Source organism: Ahaetulla prasina, chromosome 4 (genome assembly GCF_028640845.1).
Source record: "Ahaetulla prasina isolate Xishuangbanna chromosome 4, ASM2864084v1, whole genome shotgun sequence".
NCBI classification, from domain to species: domain Eukaryota; kingdom Metazoa; phylum Chordata; class Lepidosauria; order Squamata; family Colubridae; genus Ahaetulla; species Ahaetulla prasina.
Window position 1 is genome coordinate 87,524,083 of NC_080542.1, and position 13,400 is coordinate 87,537,482.

Genomic DNA, 13,400 nt, shown 5'->3' on the forward strand with positions numbered 1-13,400 from the left:
CTGTCTACCCTAGACGAGTTCAAATCACCAGGACCGGATGGATTACACCCCAAGGTTCTGAAGGAACTGGCAGACGTGATCTCAGAACCACTCAACTATATCTTCCAAAGACCCTGGAGCACAGGGGAACTGTCAGAGGACTGGAAAAAAGCTGATGTAGTTCCCATCTTCAAAAAAGGAAAAAAAACAGATCCAGGAAACTACAGACCTATCAGCCTGACCTCAATATCGGGGAAGATTCTGGAAAAGATAATCAAGCAACGAATCACCGAACACCTAGAAGCAAACAAAGTAATAACCAAAAGCCAACATGGGTTTGTCAAAAACAATTCATGCCAGACTAATCTTATTGCATTCTTTGACAAAATGACAAAATTAGTAGACCAGAGGAATGCTGTCGATATAATTTACTTGGACTTCAGTAAAGCATTTGATAAAGTAGACCATAACCTACTACTAGATAAAGTAGAAAAATGTGGGTTAGACAGCACCACCACCAGATGGATTCGTAACTGGCTGACCAACCGCACTCAACGTGTAGTCCTCAACGGAACTACATCCACATGGAGGGAAGTATGCAGTGGAGTAGCCCAAGGCTCTGTTTTAGGCCCAGTACTCTTCAACATCTTCATCAATGACTTGGACGAGGGGATAGATGGGGAACTCATCAAATTTGCAGATGACACCAAGCTGGCAGGAATAGCCAACACTCCAGAAGATAGGCTCAAGTTACAGAAAGATCTTGACAGACTTGAACATTGGGCGCTATCTAACAAAATGAAATTCAACAGTGAAAAAAGTAAGGTTCTACATTTAGGCAAAAAAATAATAAAAAATGCAGTACTGTATGTGGTACCTTGCTCAATAGTAGTACCTGTGAGAGGGATCTTGGAGTCCTAGTGGATAACCATTTAGATATGAGCCAGCAGTGTGCAGCAGCTGCTAAAAAAACCAACACAGTTCTGGGCTGCATAAACAGAGGGATAGAATCAAGATCACGTGAAGTGTTAGTGCCACTTTATAATGCCTTGGTAAGGCCACACTTGGAATATTGCATCCAGTTTTGGTCGCCACGATGTAAAAAAGATGTTGAGACTCTAGAAAGAGTGCAGAGAAGAGCAACAAAGATGATTAGGGGACTGGAGGCTAAAACATATGAAGAATAGTTGCAGGAAATCGGTATGTCTAGTTTAATAAAAAGAAGGACTAGGGGAGACATGATAGCTGTGTTCCAATATCTCAGAGGTTGCCACAAAGAAGAGGGAGTCGGGCTGTTCTCCAAAGCACCTGAGGATAGAACAAGAAGCAATGGGTGGAAACTGATCAAGGAAAGAAGCAACTTAGAACTAAGGAGAAATTTCCTGACAATTAGAACAATTAATAAGCGGAACGACTTGCCTGCAGAAGTTGTGAATGCTCCAATACTGGAAATTTTTAAGAAAATGTTGGATAACCATCTGACTGAGATGGTGTAGGGTTTCCTGCCTGGTCAGGGGGTTGGACTAGAAGGCCTCCAAGGTCCCTTCCAACTCTGTTGTTATATTTATAATTCAGATTGATAAACATTATTTCATTTTATATTAATGCAGTTAAATACTCTCAGATATTGTTATATTATTATCATAGCTATTTAAGCAGAGGCATAAAATCAAAGGTAGTTATTCCTTAGCTTTACCATACTTGGGAAAGTGGTGTTTAGTTTTTTTAACATATGTTTTATTTTTTTTATTTCAAAATTTTCAAAGTGGATCCTGGCATAAACATTGTCATAATCATAAAAACTGCAATTATGTAGCAAGATATGAACAATTAAGGGTTTTAGAACTTGAAGTAAGATCACAATATTTCAGATAAAATTATTAACTTCAGCTACAAATTCTCAACAGTAAAAATCCTATCTTTTCCTGTGTCAGATGGTTATTAACAACATTCCGTTGGAAATTACTACTAATATATTGTAGTTTGGCACTGTGACAGAGATTAGATCAAACTCAGATTCTTGTCCAAAATCAATTGGGTATGATTTAAATTATTCTTTCTCACGTTCAATCCTGGGGCAGCATCTAACAAACTTTCTGGGCTGAGAAGCATAGCATCTTCATGTCTGGCTAGTACCTGAATGGGAGACTTCCAAGGAATATCAAAGTTATAGGTTAGATTAGGAAATTGAAATAATATTCTGGAAGAAAGTGGTAATACATTTCTGTACTTTTTTTCTGATGCCAAGAAAAATACCTTCACATGGACTTGATTTTGTCAGAAAACTATGTTTACAGAGCAGGTGATTGATTTTGACTTTAATTATTTTCTGTCCTGCAAGAATGTCTGTTAAAAGAAAATAGAGTCAGCAGATTCATGACAGTCATCTCATCTGCATTGCAAGGCCTGCAAGCACTTATATTAGGCAATAACATTATGCTAGAGGTATATTATCATTTTATTGGCTGTAAAAAACATAATTTTATTTATTTATTATTTTATTTATTTATTTTGTCACAACAGCATATATAAGCATAAGCATGAAAGTAACTATATAATATATAAGCATATATATATATATATATGTTTATATATATATATATATATATATATATATATATATATATATATTTATATATATATATACACACATATATACATATACATACATGCATACATACATACATACATACATACATACATACATACATATATATATATATATATATATATATATTTTCTGAGGTTTTTGCGGGTGTTTGTATGTAGGTCTATGGTTATTCGGGTTTTCTCCCGCATAAAATTGGAAGTGTCTTGGCGATGTTTCGACGAAGTCTCATTCGTCATCTTCAGGCTTCAGCTTCGTGCTTCTGGGAGCTGCTGATTCAGTTCTACAGAGGAATTTTTGAGTCTATCATCAGCACCTCTATAACTTTCTGGTTTGATTCTGCAACCTAACAAGACAAACACTTTAGATAATTAGAACTGCAGAAAAAACAATTACTACCAACCTGCCTTCCATTGAGGACCTGTATACTGCAGAAGTCAAAAACGGGGCTGTGAAAATATTTACAGACCCCTCACATCCTGGACATAAATTGTTTCAACTCCTACCCTCAAATGAGCTATAGAGCACTGCACACCAAAACAATCAGACACAAGAACAGGTTTTTCCTGAACACCATCACTCTGCTAAACAAATAATTCCCTCAACACTGTCAAACTATTCACTAAAGCTGCATTGCTATTACTATTAGTCTTCTCATCAATCCTATCGCTCATCTCCTCCCACTTATGACTCCATGACTGTAGCTTTGTTGCTTGTATCCTTACAATTTATATATATCAATATATATAATTATGATTATATATATATATATATATATGTTTTCTGAGGTTTTCACGGGTGTTTGTATATAGGTCTTTGGTTGTTCGGGTTTTCTCCCGTGTAAGATTGGAAGTGTCTTGGCGACGTTTCGAAGTCTCATTCGTCATCTTCAGGCTTCAGCTTGCTTCTGGGAGCAATGTGTGATCGCAGCTGTTTCTTCCTTTTAACTGCTAGTGGGGTTTGAACTGATTGGGTGGGAGCTTGGCTGTGCTCTGATTGGATGGGGGTTTTCTGTGCTCTGATTGGCTGGGGTGTGTCCTGTGTTGGTGGGGGCTTGGTTGTGCTCAGTCTAGTCTGTGCTGCAGGGGGATTTGAGCTGGTGAGCTGCATAGCTGTTGTTTGGCTTTGTGGTCGTGCTACATCTTCATAGTGGGTGTCAGTCTGCTGCATGAATGGATTGGAGGGGTTTGAAATGGCTAATGTTGCAGCTGCGGTCTGGCTTCTGGTCCTTGGTCGTGCTTCATGATCAGTGTGGGTTTGGGTCTGCTTTCTGGGTGGATGTGCGGTGGTGACATCCTGTGTGGACCTTGTGAGTGTGGGTCTGGTGTCATTCCTCGTCTTAGGGACTCGTTTGTCAATAAGGGCGGGTTTCCAAATGGCTGGTAGGCGGGAGGTGTCATCTTGTTTGTTCATGCTGTGTGGGCGTTTTTCTATCTCAATGGCTTCTCTGATTATTCTGTTGTTAAAGTGTTCAGTTTTGGCGATAGTTCTGGTCTTTTTAAATTCAATATCATGTCCTGTGACTTTAAATATGATTATTTCCTAATACAATTTGATTGCTTATTTGTATCCTATGACTATCATTAAGTGTTGTACCTTATGATTCTTGACGAATGTATTTTGTCTTTTTATGTACACTGAGAACATATGCACCAAAGACAAATTCCATGTGTGTCCAATCACACTTGGCCAATAAAGAATTTGATTCGATTCGATTCTAAACTGTCCTAAGAGTTCTTTGTAGCATCGTAATTGCTGACCACTGCTGAAAAGGAACTTCCGCAATAAAAGCCTTCTGGCAAAAAAAATCATATATTGAGTTTACTAAAGAAAATTGCATTTCCCTGTTCAGATATTACCTGATAAGAGCAAAACCAACATCAGTGATACTAAAATGACTTTTGTGTGCTTTAGCAAAAATGTCATGGCATGGATTAGGTTTAAATGGCAAATACAATCTTTGAATTTTGCACAACTTGGTTCCTTTTTAGTTTTTGTAAAATGTTCCTAACAATATATTTGGAGTTTATTGCAAAACAAGGAACCATTTTGAGGCTTCCACTCCTATTTTCATAACTTCCACATTATAGGAAATTATTTTGGGGAAGCAACTCTGAGAACGATAGGCTCATACGTTACATCTTAGAGTTGTCCGGTTTGATTGGGATAATTCAGGCTACAGTGTTCTCCTCCCAAAATAGGGTCTTCCTTCCTCCTATTTCCCCCACAAAAATAACCCTATGAGGTCAGTTGGGCTGAGAGAAACTGATGGCCAAAAGTCACCCAGCTGGCTTTCATGGCTAAGGTGGGACTTGAACTTCCAGTTTTCTGCTTTCTGCCCTGGCACCTTAACACTAGAGCAAACTGGCACACTCTCATTTGGTTCTTATTTAAATGCAGATTCTTCCATTAAACATTTCTGAACCAACTCACAAACCAGAAATTAATATGCAATGACATTCATATGCACTGAAATTTGCAATGCAAGTTGCCAATTTTAAAAATATAAATATATAAAATCAATGCATCTAAGACAATATCTCTGGACATCATCCTGAACCACAACAATAGCATGAATAAGAATAAGGAATAAGAAATATTATCATTATGCCAGCCAGAAAATCCAATGCTGATAAAATCTTAGAAACAAGATTAATAACTATTGAACAAAATTTAGATAAAAAATTACAAGCTATTGAACAAAACCTAGAAAAAAGAATACAAAATATTGAACAAAACTTAGAAAAAATTTTTTTAACAGTTCTTGAACAAAGTTTCACAAACTTGATAAAACAAATTTCAACATTAAAAAATGAAAACTCAAATGACCTAAATCTCTTCCAAACTCATCTATCATCACATAATACACAACCTAATGCACAACCTTCAACTCAACCCAGACAACAAATTAATACAACACATCCTAAGCAACAAATAACTACAAACCAACTAATCAGAGATGCAATGGAGAGAGGACAAAAAATAAATAATGCAATATTATTTGGACTTGAAAACACTAACGAACCAGATATCAATAAGATTCACAACATCATTGGAAATTATAACGCATCAACCATATTCCCAAATGAAATAATTGCTGTCTCCAGAGATGGACCAGAATATAAAAACAGCGATGGGTCAACAGCACCAAGATTTTGTAGGGTCACATGCATTAATGAGGACTGTAAACGTAAATTCATTTATACTATTAACTCAATTGCCAAAACCAACCCTACCTACAGTAAACTTAGATCACGTCCTGATCTATCCTTTCTACAACGGATACGTTCTCGTGAACTTCGCACAGAACTTAAAAGAAGACAAGACAATGGTGAATCCAACCTATACATCGACTACCGTGCTGATTGCATAAAAAATAAAACCTACAATCAAAAAATCACCTCCAAACCCCCCATCACCCATAACAATCAACCAGCCATCCCAGCGTTCAATCAAGCACCCACCACCCTACCACCCATTCAACCAACCATCTTACCAGCCATCCAAACAGCCATTCAACCAACAATCCAAACAGCCATCCAAATAGCCATCCAAACAGCCATCCAAACAGTCATCCAAGCAGCCATCCAATCAGCCATCCAAACAGCCACCCAACAATCCACCCAACCAGCCATCCAAACAACCATCCAGCCAAACAACCAAACTACCATCCAACCATCTATGCAACCATCTGTTGTACACAATCCCCAACCTACTAACATCCAAAACTAGGTATGCACACCCCTTACCTCTTCAACACCAATCACTTCAGATCTCAAATGCAAATTGATAAATGCAAGAAGCATAGTCAACAAATTACCTGAACTTATCCTCTTATTAAACAGTGGCACATTTGATATCATTTTTGTTTGTGAAACATGGCTGAACTCATCCCTTCCTGACTCCATTATCTCAAACAAAGAATATCAAGTCTATCGATCAGATCGTGAAAACCGAAGAGGTGGTGGAGTGGCTATCTTTTACAAAAAGTCACTGAATCTAAAAAATATCCAAGTAGCACATAAACTCTCTCTTCCTGAAACTATTGTATGTGACCTAACCCTTGACACTACTCTTCGATTCTTACTATGCTACAGAGCCCCTGACTATGACATTACCCATGCAAATATGCTAACCTCAATGCTAACATGGGCTACCTCTTGCCCATATCCTCTCATCTTCCTGGGTGACCTAAATCTACCTCTCATTAACTGGACAATTAATGAATGTTCAACTGACCCAATCCATACTACACTATACAACGCTGTTACAAACCTAGGTCTTGAACAACTTGTAACTAACAATACAAGACTCAACAACTGCCTTGATCTCATCTTCTGCAACAATTCAAACTCAATTTACGGACTACAAATTAAAGACCTTTTTTCCAACAGTGACCACTGCATGATTGATTTTCGTCCACACTTAAATCGTCATAATAATAGTACTCCCAACTACAACTTCAAAAAAGCAAATTACGACCTTATAAACAACGATCTTTCATTTCTGGACTGGCAAAATTTGTTTGCAACCTGCATAACCGCTGAAGACCACTATAGAGTCTTCCTACTTGAAATCAATAGAGTCATTAAACTATATGTACCACAAATGACTACCATGATCAAGAAAAACAAACTACCCATATCAATAAAAAAGCTTCAATAAAAAAAAAAATCCCTCTGGAAAAGAAACAAAAAAGGCTATGTTACAAATTTCAAAAACTGCTACAGAAACATATGCAACCAAATAAAAACTGAATGCACAAATTACCACACCAAGCAAGAAGAGAATCTTCTGCGCACAAATTCCAATCGTGCCTTTTATAATTTTGTTAACAATAAACTTAAAGACTCTAGATCCATCCCACCACTAAAAGATTCTAACAACAAAGAATGCAATGATGAAATAGTTAAAGCAAACCTCTTCAACATTTTCTTTGGCTCAGTTTTTGTTAACTCCGATAACACATATCCGATATTCCACAAACGAACCAGCAATGATTATGATGATTTAACTCATATAGATTTCACAGAAGACAACATTGGAAAAGCTCTTCACAACTTAAAACCTATCTATTGGACCCGATGGACTGTGTGCATATTTCTTAAAAAAACTTTCCATTAATATAGCAGAACCCCTAAGTATTATCTTTGATAAAGCTTTCACTACCAGTTCTCTTCCCAAACTTTGGTCACTAGCCACAGTCATCCCTATCTTCAAAAAAGGAGACCCCAGCTTAGTCGAAAACTACAGACCGATCTCCCTTTGCTGCGTCACCTGCAAAATCATGGAATCTATCATCAACCAATCCATTACCTCACACTTAGAAACAAACAACCTACTCTCCAACAAACAATTTGGTTTCAGAAAAAATTATCATGTAACTTACAACTTCTCCACTGCAAAAACATATGGACTTCAAATCTTGATCAAGGCAAATCAATAGATGCAATCTACATAGACTTCTGCAAAGCTTTCGACTCAGTAGTACACGATAAACTTCTCCTAAAACTAATATCCTATGGCATCTCAGGGCCCCTCCACAAATGGATATCTGCTTTTCTGTCTAACAGACAACAATGGTCAAAATTGGCAATGCTTTATCAAATCCTGTTCCTGTCAAGAGTGGGGTTCCTCAAGGCAGCGTTCTTGGACCAACACTCTTTATACTATACATTAATGATCTTTGTGACCATATCTCAAGTAATTGTGTTCTCTTTGCTGATGATGTCAAACTATTTAACATCACAGACAATACTTCTATCATTCAAAACGACCTTGATCATCTAACCACTTGGTCTAAAAATTGGCAGCTCCAAATTTCAACCAGCAAATGCTCAGTCTTACATATAGGAAAAAAGAACCCAAACACTAAGTACATACTAGATGGACATTACCTTACAGACGACCCCCATCCCATTAAAGACCTTGGAGTTTTCATGTCAAATGATCTAAGTGCCAAAGCCCACTGCAACTACATAGCAAAAAAAGCTCTAAGAGTTGTAAACCTAATTTTGCGTAGCTTCTTTTCCAAAAACACCACACTACTAACCAGAGCATATAAAACATTTGCTAGACCAATTCTAGGATACAGCTCGCCTGTTTGGAACCCTCACCACATCTCTGACATCAATACAATTGAACGAGTCCAAAAATATTTTACAAGAAGAGTTCTCCATTCCTCTGAAAACAATAGAATACCCTATCCCACCAGACTCGAAATCCTAGGCTTAGAAAACTTGGAACTCCGTCGCCTTCGACAAGACCTAAGCTTAACTCACAGAATCATCTACTGTAATGTCCTTCCGGTTAAAGACTACTTCAGCTTTAATTGCAATAATGCTAGAGCAACTAATAGATTTAAACTTAATGTCAACCGCTTTAATCTAGATTGCAGAAAATATGACTTCTGTAACAGAATCATCAGTGCTTGGAATACTTTACCTGACTCTGTTGTCTCTTCCCACAATCCTAAAAGTTTTATCCAAAAACTTTCTACTATTGACCTCACCCCATTCCTAAGGGGGCGTGCATAAGCGCACAAACGTGCCTACCGTTCCTGTCCTATTGTTTTTCTTTTCTTCTTTCTATATATATGCTTATACCTCCTTATATTTACTCATATATGTTTATATACAATATAATCTTTTGTATGATTCCTACATATATTGTTGTGACGAAAGAAAGAAAGAAAGAAAGAAAGAAAGAAAGAAAGAAAGAAAGAAAGAAAGAAAGAAAGAAAGAAAGAAAGAAAGAAAGAAAGAAGAGTAGCACTCGAAATCTAAGAGGAAAAAAAGAACATCAATTGTTCAAAATGAAACTGGACATATGTTTCTATCTAAAAAATATTAACCTTTTTCCAGGTGCTAAAAGCCCAACAAAAATCTATTCTTCAGTGGCTTAATAATCAGTATCAAGTATAATAATCTAATAATCCACTATCTCTTAGAGTCTTTTGCATGCTTTTCCACCTTGTTTTCTTCCCTAACAGCTGCAGCTGCAACTCAGCTTCTCTGCAGGGGACATACCTTCCCATTTGTCATCTAACATGAATAGGGCACTCAGTGGGTAGTTTTATTCTTCTACAATTCTGTTTCTTATGCTTATTTTGCAGGTAAATTTCTCTAGGCTTGGTCTAGTATCATTCATTTATTCTTATTTATTCTAACATAAAATAATAGTCTGGAAATGAAGTTTCCATGGATATCTCCCATTACTAACGATTGCCTTTCAGTTCATTTGTAATTGTGATGACCTTTTGAGCTTTATGTATAATAAACGAAAGTACCCTAGGAAGCTCACAGCAAAAGAATTATTTCCTAGAGAGTATTAAATGAGGCTAAATCAATGTTCTCCTTACAAGGAAAACTTACCTTTCTAGTTGATATAAACCATACTCAGAATAATATTCTTTTCATGAAGCCACAAAAATGGACTTAATATTTCTTAAGCTCTGTGTTTGGTTTGATTTGATGTTCAGTGTGATAAGTATTTGCAAGTTGTTTCAATACAATTGTCATACCAGTAGGTGTATTTGTGTGTGTATGTATGACTGTATATATGTATGCACACCAGTAGTAGGTTCCATTTACCTTCGCTATCGGTTCGGAACTGTGAGCATGTATGCACATTTGCTTCGCATGCGCATGGTGTTTCTGCACATGCACAGAGAGTCCATGATGACATTTGAGCAGGTGGGCAGAGCGCGCACACACACACACAAGCACACACAGTGGTGCGATTCAGTGGTTTGCATCAGTTTGGAAGATTTTAAAATATGAAGAATATACTTATGGAACAAAATGATTTAGTATTAACCACTCACGTTAATTTGAATGCAGCTCAGTTTTTAAGAATAGATTTAGAAGGAGTATCAGGTATTAAATATTATTGTGTTCAAATAATGAATTATAGACTAGAGTTAGACCTGATTTAATGGATGTTCCTCTGGGAGAAAGAGCTAATTTGTTTTTAGGTGGGTTCCCCCAGTGGTAGAAGGGAAGGAAAGTAATGGTGGGATTCAGCCAGTTTGCACCGTTTGAGAGAACTGTTCTTTTAACTTTCTGAGAAGTTCAGTGAATTGGCTGTTGGAAGAAACAGCCTTTTGTTTTTTCCACGTTACAGAGTTAATCCTGTTAGCAAGGCAGGAAGTAGACATTCTGATATGCTTCTTTGTATTGTTACTAGCCTAATCCTTATCTTTATTGCCCTGCTTAAGTATTTTCAGAAACTGCCTCTGTGGTTAAACCTTGTTACATTGTAACATCTAATGGTTCTTGGCAATATGCTCAGACTTTCTGTCGCTGGAGCTTCTCTGTAGGTTTTTTTTTTCCTTTGCTGGTACTTTGCTTTTCTTTGCTTTATTAGGGGCTTGACTTTCTTAAAGGGAAAGGGTTGTTTTAAGCTTTTTACATTGCTTTACTGGTTCCTTGCACTGTCCTTTTGGGGTGTACTTCCAAGAGATAGGATACAAGCTTGGTACTTTTATTGCCTTTCTGGGGCCATGTCATCTTTCCTTAAATCTGGATGATTTCCTTAGGATATCTTGTGATGTGAGTAAAACCAGCTGGTATCTTTAAGTGGTGCAAATGGATCTAAGGATAGCTTTTTCTGAGTGGGAAAGGGTGCTTTGTCAGTTCACTGAACCCAGGAGTCTCTTGTCTATGAGGATTCTTCAGTCATCCAGGTCATGGTTGTCCCAAAGGTGTTTTTTTAAGAGGCAACTGGACTTTCTTGATTTCCAAAAAGCACCTTTAGGACAGGAGTTTCTTGTATTGCTTCAGAGTGGCCAAGGCACATGATTGCTCACTTATAATAAGATTTTAAAAAAAAGAGGTAGGGGTGTGGATGCTCCCTCTAATTCATTTTAGTTTTCTCTCATGATAATAAGGCTTGGTAACATGGCACTAGAATTGAAGTTTATTTAGATATCTGTGGCATGTATTAATTTTATTGTGATCCTGACAAGCTTGGGAGGGCAGAGATTTGAACCTGGGTCCCCTATACAGTTTGTTAATTTGTCTCTTTAGCTTGGCATTTTGTAGCCCAAGTATGCCCACCCACTTTCTGTAGAGTTTAAATGACCTCTTTGCTAAAGTTTTTCACTTTATGAGCAAGAGTTGGCTTGCATTTTAACTATTTTAATTCCTTCAAGGTGCTCTGGCACCCTGCCTGATTTGTAAATCTGTGTTGCAGGTATTGTTGATAAAAGGAAGGTATTCAGACAGAATGCTTTAGGTTTCCATGATAGCTGTGATTGTCATTGATCTTCAGTGTATATTCCCCCATTTTTATTTATTTTATTTATTTTATTTATTTATTTTTGTCACAACAATATATGTAAGTATCATACAAAAAGATTATATAGTATATAAACATATATATGAGTAAATATTAGGAGGTATAAGCAAAGATCTACATATATATATATATATATATATATATATATATATATATATATATATATATATATATATATATGTCTTTAATTTGTTGGGTTTTCTCCGTGTAAAATTGGAAGTGTCTTGGCGGCGTTTGACGAAGTCTCATTAAGTCATCTTCAGGCTTCAGCATTGCCCAGGCATTGCTCCCAGAAGCTTGAAGCCCAAGATGAAATGAGATTGTCAAACGCCGCCAAGATATTTATTACACAGAAAACCAACAACCAAAGACCTATATACAAACAGCCGTGAAAACCTCAGAAAACATATATATATATATATATATATATATAGGAAGAAAAGAAAAACAATAGGACAGGAACGGTAGGCACGTTTGTGCGCTTATGCACGCCCCTTATGGTCCTCTTAGGAATGGGGTGAGGTCAATAGTAGAAAGTTTTTGGTTAAAGCTTTTATGATTATGGGAAGAGACCACAGAATCAGGTAAAGTATTCCAAACACTGATGATTCTGTTACAGAATCATATTTTCTGCAATCTAATGATTAGTATTTTTATTAGTATTAGTATTATTAATTAATACTATTATTAATACTAATTAATATTATTATTAATACTAATTACTATTATTAATTCTAATTAATATTAGTATTACAATTTCCAATCTAATGATTAGTATTTAGGGCAGCTTTTTGCAAGCAAAGAAGCTTTTTGTATTTTTTCTACAAGTAATCCTTGATTTACAACAGTTCCTTTAGTGACCATTCAAAGTTACAATGGCACTGAAAAAAAGTCACTTATGACCATTTTTCACACAACCATTGCAGCATCCCCATGGTCACAAGAGGTTGGGTGAGGCAAAGCTTTCCTCGACTTGAATGATGTCATGTTGGCCATGCCCACCTGGTCCCATGATCATCCAGCCATGCCTATCCAGCCAGTCATTAGGGCAGAGAACCGGTTGTTAAAATTATTTGAATCCCACCACTGTGTGTGTGTGTGTGTGTGCGCGCGCGCGTGCATGTGCACACATGCATCTACTGGCATGACAATATGTATGGTTTTGCTAGACTAGAAACAGAAAACGTTTTTGTTTTTCCTTATGAAAAGTGTTGATGCAGGTGGATAAATTAAACTAAGTATCTTTTAATGGAAGTCTACTTTTATTAGTTTAGGACCTCTTCTCATAACTATTGTATTTTATGCTGCAAAAATATGAAGGTCTATATAATATGTAATGCATTTGTCCTCTATTAAATGGATGAGTCTAACTAAAAAGATATATATTTATTAAATTTAAGTTAAATGCATTTGTTGATTCTGTCCTGGTCTAACTATCCAGGTATCAGGACAAGGTTTTGGGGCAGATGTATTTGATGTATTTTGATCATTCTAGACAAACAAAAAACAGGAC

The 13,400-nt window shown here is 36.6% G+C and overlaps 1 protein-coding gene across 1 annotated transcript in view; it reads left to right on the top strand.

Annotated features, from left to right (window-relative positions):
• CPNE4 (copine 4) overlaps window positions 1-13,400 on the top strand; it is a 479,775-nt gene that overhangs the window by 184,257 nt on the left and 282,118 nt on the right. The gene's annotated exons all lie outside the window — the stretch shown is intronic.